The sequence below is a fragment of the Tenrec ecaudatus genome, chromosome 15 (assembly GCF_050624435.1).
Source record: "Tenrec ecaudatus isolate mTenEca1 chromosome 15, mTenEca1.hap1, whole genome shotgun sequence".
NCBI classification, from domain to species: Eukaryota; Metazoa; Chordata; class Mammalia; order Afrosoricida; family Tenrecidae; genus Tenrec; species Tenrec ecaudatus.
The window spans coordinates 36,583,569-36,592,807 of record NC_134544.1 but is presented as its reverse complement, the minus strand read 5'-3'; positions in this window follow the sequence as shown (position 1 = coordinate 36,592,807).

Below are 9,239 nucleotides of genomic sequence, written 5' to 3'. Positions count from 1 at the left end.
GTCTTTGTTTTACCTCTTAAATCTTTTTAGACCTGCATATGTTCATTTGTATTATTAAGATCATTTGATGCATGGAAGCCAAGACAGATAACCTTTCAGACACAGTAACAGCAGTAATAATTCACTGAGAGTATAGGAAGCAGGGGAGTGGGGCAGGGGATCTAATAGCAATGATGATTGTATAACCCCATTCAAGGGCAAAGAATATAGTATCACTGAAGACAAATTGGTGCATAAGCAAAAGTGGTGCCCAGCTATCAAAGGATATAGCATCTGGGGTCATAAAGTCTTGAAGGTAACAAGTTGCCATCTAGCTGAGAAGGAACAAAGCCCACATGAAAGAAGCCCACCAGCCTGAGTGGTCACAAGGTGTCGAAGGGATCAGGTATCAGGCATCAAAGAACAAAAAGTCAAATCATTGTGAATGAGGGGGAGTGCGGAGTGGAGACCCAAGACCCATCTCTAGGCAACTGGACACCCACTTACTGAAGGGTCGCAGGGAGGAGAAGAGCCAGTCAGAATGCAGTATAGCAATGATGAAATTTACAGCTTTTCTCTAGTTCCTAAATGCTTCTCCCCCCCACCCCCCGCCCTGCTCCCTATCATGATCCCAGTTCTACCTTACAAATCTGGTTAGAACAGAGGATGTACACTGATACAGATAGGAACTGGAAAGAGGGATTTCAGGACAGATGATCCCTTCAGGACCAGTGGTGACAGTAGTGCTACTGAGAGGGTGGAGGGAGGGGGGTTTGGAAATGAGGAACCGATTAAAAAAATCCACAAATAACCTCCTCCCTGATTGACAGATAACAACGAAGTCGTTAAGGGAGACGTCAGACAGTGTAAGATGTGATACAATAATAATAATTTATAAATTAACAAGTGTTCATGTGGGAGGGGAAAAATGAGGAGCTGATACCAAGGGCTCAAATATAAAGCAAATGTTTTGAGAATGATGATGCAACAAATGTACAAATGTGCTTGACACAATGGATGTACGTATGGATTGTGATAAGTGGTATGAGCCCCCAATAAAATGATTTTTGAAAAAAGAGAGAAAAAGAAACAATATTGTAGGTGAATGGACATATTAGATGGTGAAAGGTATGGCAAAAATTAATTAATTAATAGTCATATATTATGTAGTAACAAGAGTTCTGGGGGTGGGGGACTTCACGTAGAAGAGTTCAAGAGAAAAAAGAAAATATTTTGAAACTTATGGTGGCAAATATACAATGCTAAGTAAATATACAATGTCAAGTAAAACTCTCTTTTCTGTGTATCCATTTTGCAAGTATTATTTTCTTGATAATATAATCGTGTCCAAGATATAATCGTTATTGTCAGGACACCCCCGCCTTTCAGTTTCCCTAAAATTGGCTGGCTTGAGCTGTGGATTATGGAAAATGAGTATTTTTCAAACGTGTGCACTATGATTCAAGGACATATAGGTACATTTGGAAAAGGTTAAGACAGTGGTGTTGTGTAGCTTGGCAAAGAGAAGTCTAAAGGGTGCTCTGAGAATTGTATTTGAATTATGACGATTGATTAAACAGAGGACAGGAACCAGCTGTTCTTCATCTCCAGTGAGGAAAGAATAGGAAATTGACTCAGCAGAGAAATTGGGTTTGGGTATAAGAGGCCTTCTCTAATTAACCCCACTTCTTTCTGAACATTACTGCATTCTTCTCTCTTCAGAACATTGCTTTTAACATATAGCATAAGATTGTTTAATGTATTATAACCACTAATTCATAATTAGTTTTTAAATGATTCTATTTTTGTGTTTCAAGAAACATCTTAAGTATTTGCCATGAGTTAAACGTAGTTTTAGTCCCAACCATTCAGTAAGAAAACAAGTAGATGGACTATTTTCATTTTTTCTTAAATCAGTTTCATAAGTACTTATTGCCTTTTTAGTATTCTGAAACTTTCTTAATATGAAAACAAAAATCTAAACTTACTAAAATTCACCGTAATGAACTTAGGACCATTGCAATGATCTGTTTTTTTTTGTTTTGTTTTATTGCAATGATCTGTTTTTAACTATACCAACATCCTCGTGAAGAAAGTGCCCCCACAGAAAGCTCTTGCTCATGTCTCCACTCATCACTCCTTATGATCTTGGAAAAGAAGACTGAATGTACTGAAGACTGATAGAAGAATTCATAAATCTGTATTGGTAGAGGTAATTGTAAGAATTCTCTTTGGAAATAAAGGGGGTGAGGCTTCATCTCACATATTTGGGGCATTTTATTAGGAGGGGGAAATGCCTGGAGAAGGACATTTGCTGTTGGCATAGAGGATCAGTGAGATTGAAGAAGACCTTTCGTGAGCTATATTGGCACCGTGACTGCGACAAAACCCTCAAACATGGCACAGAGTGTGAGGATGACTGAGGACCAGGTAGTGTTTCTTCCGTTGGACAGGAGATTGTTTGCTTCACAATCAACCTGAAGCCACCAACCAACTCAATACCACATTTATCATCTGCCATATTCATTTCAACCGAGCAGAAAATAAGTACAGAACAGCATTTCCTACCTTCGTAGAAAATTAATTGTCTCCAAGTCACATGCTTGAGCAAGCATACAGCAAACCCGTAAAGTGTGATATTGTGACAAACACAAAACATGTCACATCTAACCACAAAGAAAACTTTATCCCTTCTTTTCAAAAGTTTACCCCCCAGAGGAGAATGAGGATTCTCAGGGTGAATATCCTAGTTTGAGGCAGAGGATGTTTTCAAAAAGATGTCTATTATTGCCAAGAAATTACCATTCAGTCTCGATTGCAATGCTGGAGTCAATGGTGGGAAAGTGAGCCCGTCAAAGATAGGAAGTGGAAAGCAGAGAACTTGGTAATTTTCACACCGACGGCTGAAGCCCATTTTACCATCTCATCTGGTGAAGAAACAAAGGGTAATCGTGATTAGATAAGTATTCAAAATTAATATAGTTTGCCTTTCTCCCAAGACTTAGCTTTCTACTCCTGTAAACAGTCTCAGACTCCCACAGGGTGGGTTCTGTGAGTCAGCATTGAACTGATGGCAGTGAGCTCTTGGTGTATCCTTCACCAAGAAGGCCTGATGACTTAGAGTTAAGACTCAGGCTGCTAACAGCAAGGTCAGCTGTTCAAAACCACCAGCCTTTGCACAGGAGAAAAACGAGGCTTTCTACTCTTTTTTTTCTTTCTACTCTTTTTAATGTCACAGAAACCCCTGTGGGCAGTTCTATTCTGTGTCCTGGGGTCCTTATGAGCAGTAATCAACTCAAAGGCAAGGAGTGAGAGTATTTTGAACCTTTCTCTGTATCTATTTTTGACTACTGTAAGTGGGATTTCCTGTAAACAATAAAGCCCTTAAAGCAGGGGTGGGGAACTTCCAGCCGGGTAATGTCATATTCCTCACCAAGACAAAGCATTTCCAGCCATCGCATTGCTGCTGCTGGTGTCAGGTGCCATAGCGTCCATTCCAAAACATAACAACCCTATGCAAACAGAACAAAATGTGGTCTTATCTGGTGCTATCTCACAATGGTGTTTCTGTTTGAACTCATTGTTGCAGCCCAAGTGTCCCTCTGTCTTGTCAAAGGTCATCTCAGTTCCCCTGCTACCTGCTATACCAAATGTGATGTTCTTTTCCAAGGACTGATCTCTTCTGGTCACGGGGACAAAGTACATGAGCTGAAGTCTTAGCATGCTCGTTTTTAGGAGCATTCTGGATGAACTTCTTCCAAGACAGACTTTCAAAATTCTTCATCAGTATCATGACTCCAATGCATGAATTCTTCTCCGGTCTCCTTTGTTCAATGTCCAACTTTCACATGCAGATAAAGCTATTAAAATATTCTGACTTGGCTCAGGTCATCACCTTAAGAGTGAGTTAATTCGATGTTGGACCAGTATGGCTTGAGAATAATGGTGTCAATATTCAAATATCCCTTGGCGGGAAAATGTTTCCTGCACCTGCCTTAAAGGGAAAATGATATCATTATCACTATGAGAGGAAAGAAAGAATAACTGGAGAGACAGGGTGACTACAGAAGGCATGAAGAAAAGAAAGCTACCTGCTTGTCTTTGTCTTTGATGAGTAGAAAGAGGTCAGAGGAGTCTGAGGAACATGGCAATTTGGCAACGAATTAGATAGAACACCTCATGTGGAGCAAGCTTGCAGGATCAAAAAGTAAAAAGATGCAGGGGGAGTTATAATATAGACATAAACAAAACTAACATGCTGTGTAGCATTAAAAGATGTGAGATTTTGGAAGAGTTCTTCTAAGAAATAACATTGAGCTAAAGGTACAAAATAGAAATTTATCAAATACATGTTTGGAAACAACAAGTTTAGAGTTAAAAATCTACCAGTTGCATAACTGAATCTTCTCCAGAGTCAAAATGGGTAACAGACCCTAATAGCTAGCCGTCGGTGTGAAAATTACAGATAATTTTTATCATCTTAAGAGAATATTTAAGAAGCCCTGTTTATGTAGTTGCTATGAGTTGGGTTGTTATCAAGGTCATCAGTTCAAACAGCCAACAGCCCCATGGGAGAAACCAGGGCTTTCTATTCCCATAAAGACTTACAATCTCAGAGAGTAGCAGGTGCAGTTTTATTGGATCCCAATCAACTCAGTGGGAGCGAATTTGGTTTGGGGAAGATAATATTTGGCTCATTCAATATATTGAAACAAATAATGGATATTTTAATGCAATGTTTTATCAAAAATATACATATCTATCATCTACAGTCATTCATTTTAAATATCACTGATATTTAAATAAGACTGAGATTCAAGACTATGCTACACTATGAAGAAGGAAGAGGCTGCCCACTTCTGAGAGTTTAGCCACTGATAATCTTCTGAATAGCAGCAGAACATTGCCTGTCACAGTGCCAAAGACTAGCTCCTCGGGTTGGAAGGCACTCCAAATATGACCAGGGACAAGCTGTTTCCTTACATTCAAGTTGACTTTAATGACGTAGCTGGAGCAAAACATCTGTGGTCTTCACTTACTGATGTGGTATGATTTAAAATGAGAAGAAACCAAGGCAAACTTCCACTTATAATCAAAATATGAAATGTACAATGTATCAATCTAGAAAAATTGGCAGTTTTCAATAGCAAAATGGACTATTTAAAGATCAATATCCTAGCTAGTAGTATAAATGGACTGATATTGGCCATTTGGGGTCAATCATATCATTTACTATGACAGGAATGACAAATTCAAGAGGAATAGCATTACATAAATTGTCAAAAAAGAACATTTCAAGATCTATCTTAAAGTACAGTGCTGCATGTGATAGAATTAAGATCTACATGCCTACAAGCAAGAAATGTTAATACATCTCTTTCAATTTATGAACCAATCACTAAAACTACGATGAAGAAATATTTTAATTCTACAAAATTCTGTTGTCTAAGGTTGATAAAAACTGTAATCAAGTGGTTATTGGTGATTTTTGATGATGGAAAAGCAAGAGTTGGAAGCAAAGAAGAAAGATGAGTAGTGGCAAATATAAGCTTGGGGATAGAAACAATTTTGAAGACTGCGTTATAGAATTTTGTGAGGGCATAACTTCATTTCAAATAACTTTTCCAACATTACAGCCACCTATGATATGCATAGATTTCACCAAACAAAACACACAGGAAGCATATCACTTTTATCTTCTGAAAGACAATGGAGCAACACTGCATCATCAGCCAAAATAAGGCCAGGGCATGACTGAAACTGACTATAGATTGCTCTTATACATGTTCAGGTTCAACGGAAGAAAATGAAAACAGATCCATGAGAACAAAATACCACCTTGAATATGTCACATCTGGGTGTAGAGACCGTCTCAGGAACACAGTTGATGCATTGAATGCGAAATGTGGATGACCAGAGTAGTGAGATAACAAGAAGTATATTATACACAAACAAAGCAAGAAGGAATTTAAAAGATGAGGTGTGTAGGGGGGGAGGGCGATAGGAGACCAGAATGGATATTAGAATAGATTCTGAAACTTGAAATTCTGAAAGTATAATTTCTAAAGTCAATAAAAGAAATTGTAAAATAAAAGAGCTTAATAGAATATTTCAATTGTCAACTCATGAAGACATTTTGTAATGAAATGTGCAAAGATCTGGAGTAAGAAAACCAAAAGTAAAAAGACCTGTTAGTCAGGGTTGACTAGAGAAACAAATTCATTGACATTCAAATGTGTGTAAGAGAGAAGTTTGCATCAAAGAGCAATTGTACCTTAAAAACACATCCCAGCCCAGTCCAGGTTAAGTCCATAAATCTGATATTAACCCATATATCCATTATGAGTCTCTAAATTCTTCTTCAGACTCATGCAGCACATGCAATGATGCTGAATGCAGGAAGATCATAGGCCAATGGGTGGAAAGTCATGTGAATCCTGTGATGGTGGAAGCGTTTCAGCACCACCATGGATCTCCACGTGGCTTTTCCAGCCCCAGCACTCTGGCTCTATCAGCATAGCACATCTGGCTTGTCAGCAGAAAGATGAAGCAGAGTGGACGGCCTGCCTCTAAGGAGGAAGACAGGGGTTCCCAGCATCCTCACGAGAAAGCCCTGCTCACATGCAGGCCTCATTGGCAATGATTGATTGACAGACTAGACTCCACCCCTTCGCAAATTGACTGGAGAAAATGTCCCTGCCACAGACCAGCCCTTGTCCACTTGACACTGTAACACAACTCTTTAGCCATATATAATTCTTAAATAAACAATAATATAATTATATCTATACCTAACATTATAAAACTAAAATGCGTACAATTCAAAAATGTGCCACGTCCATTTAAACACAACATTCTGTAAGTTAACAAAACAAAAATATTCTATCATATATGAATATCTACATCATAATCCTATGAACATAGTCCCCCATATATGGAAGCTTGTAAGTCAACCACTTCATGCCTTCATCCACCTAATTTGGGGTATTCAATTTCTATATTGACAAATTACATCAACCTTGTGCTCTGAGGAGACAAGCATATTATTTGATGTGAAGAATTTTGATTCCAGTTGGAACCTTGTTTGTCTGCATCCATAAGCAAAGTCAAATCAGGGCAGTCTGAAAATCAGTAATAATATGCACCAGTTCACAGGTTGAAAAAGTTTCTCTTCATCTGATTGGGTTCTGGTCAACTCAATGGTGGGCTGCCTCACTTAACCTTACCAGAGTGCCCATTGGTAGCCTCACCTTTAGACTATGCTCCATCACAATTTCTAATCAACTCTAGGCTCCTTATGCTAGGTCATGAACTTGAGACCAATCAATTCGTGCTCTTCCTCTCTAGTTCTTGTAAAACAGGTCCATGGACAGACTCAACCCATCTCCTTATTGCTGCATTTCCCCCACTGTCACTCAACAAGTGGATCCAGGTGGTCACCTAGCAAGCATTCCAGAATGGCTACAGACTCTCTTTAACATTCAGTCCTGGAGAGTAGTTTTATTCATGGTTCCAGATTATTTCCAGTTTCTGACCCAAACCACTAGTTTAAAATTCAAAAATACAAAGAGGTCCTTTTTATCTTTTTTAATCTGTCAAAAGCCCCTAGGCAGGTATCTTCACCTTCAAATATCTTGAGCAATTGAGACACTGGGGTGGGATTTATCTTTTTAGAACCTTCTTTGCAGGGTGTCCTAAAACCATTTAAAGATCACATTTTAAAAGCTTAAGGCTGTGGGCTTAAAAGATCTCTATTTTTATACTTCCCAATAATCATTTCTATCAAGCATATCAACAATAATAAGCAGAATAAATCAGTATAACCAAAGTAGAACCAGATACAAACTCAATTGTTAAAGCAGTGAACTTTAATCTTTATCTAGTTTATCTTAATCCTTACCTGAATTACTCTATTGATCTGACATATGGCCTTAGGTCAATGACTACATTGCCTCAAGCCAGGGTGGGAACTTTTGTCAGCCATTCTGACCTTTGTCAGTCATTTTCACTAAGCTGCATGGTCTCTGAGACATTTAAGGGATGATTTCTTCCCCTGAGCTCAAAATATACATTAATCTCAGTCATCTTCACTATTTCCAACGTGAATAACCAAGATTACAACCAAACAAAATAATCAGAACTTTAACTTCCCATATTTTTTCCAGAAAACAGCACAGTAAACTGCATGAATGTATCTGACCTACAGCTAGCTGAAGAAGAAAAATTATCATAAGGCAGAGGTCAAACAAGCATTCATTCTCCATCTTCATGATTTGTTTTTCTAGTACCCCACTCCCAAAGTACCATATTGCGTGTAATAGGCAACTTTATATCAGAGGGTAATTGTATATTAAGAACACATCCCAGACCAGTCTAGATTAAGTTCATATATCCGATGTTAGCCCATATGTACATTTCCAGAAGGTCTCTTATACTCAAAGAACTAAAGAAAAAAATCCAAGATTAAAATTGCAATACAGAAGGAATGTCTTGGCAAAATATTTAATGATTCAAGAAGCACCCATAGAAAAAAATAATGCAGCTACTACTAAAAATGGTAAACATTCAATCATTTAAACAGGCAAAGTAGTATTACTTTATTATAGTATTGAAGAACGAATTTTCACTTCTTTTTTCACTGATGACATTGGCAAGTATCATCTCCTGCATTTGATGAAATACTAATTTAAATGTCCACAAATTGGGTAAGTGCATGAAGCATTCATTTGTCTATGACTGAACCCACTCATTAATCTAGGGAAGACAGCTATCTGACCCAGTCATTGGAGAGATCTATATTTGTGCCTTTTCTAAAGAAAAGCAACCCAACAAAATATACAACTATTAAGTATCAACTATTAATATCAAAATATTATTAACATCACATACAAGTAAAATTTTGCCAAAAATATTTTTTATGAGTTGCAGCAGTATAGCCATAGGTAGCTGCAAAAAGTACAAGAAAGATTGAGAAAAAGTTGTGAAATCAGGGACTTCATTTCTGATGTCAGAGGGATCTTGGCTGAAAGCACAGAATATCAGAAAGATACTTATTTGTGTTTTATTTTTAAAAACGTTTTATTGTGAATTGGCTGAAGGTATACATAGCAAATCATCAGTTTAAATACATAATTTATACATATATTGTTTTTTTCTCATTCATTGAATCACTTCAATATAATATCACTGATCTCCCTTCCTCTCCAAGATTTCTATTCTGTTCCTTCTACTTTTCTTATCTTTCTAAACACTGTCCTTAG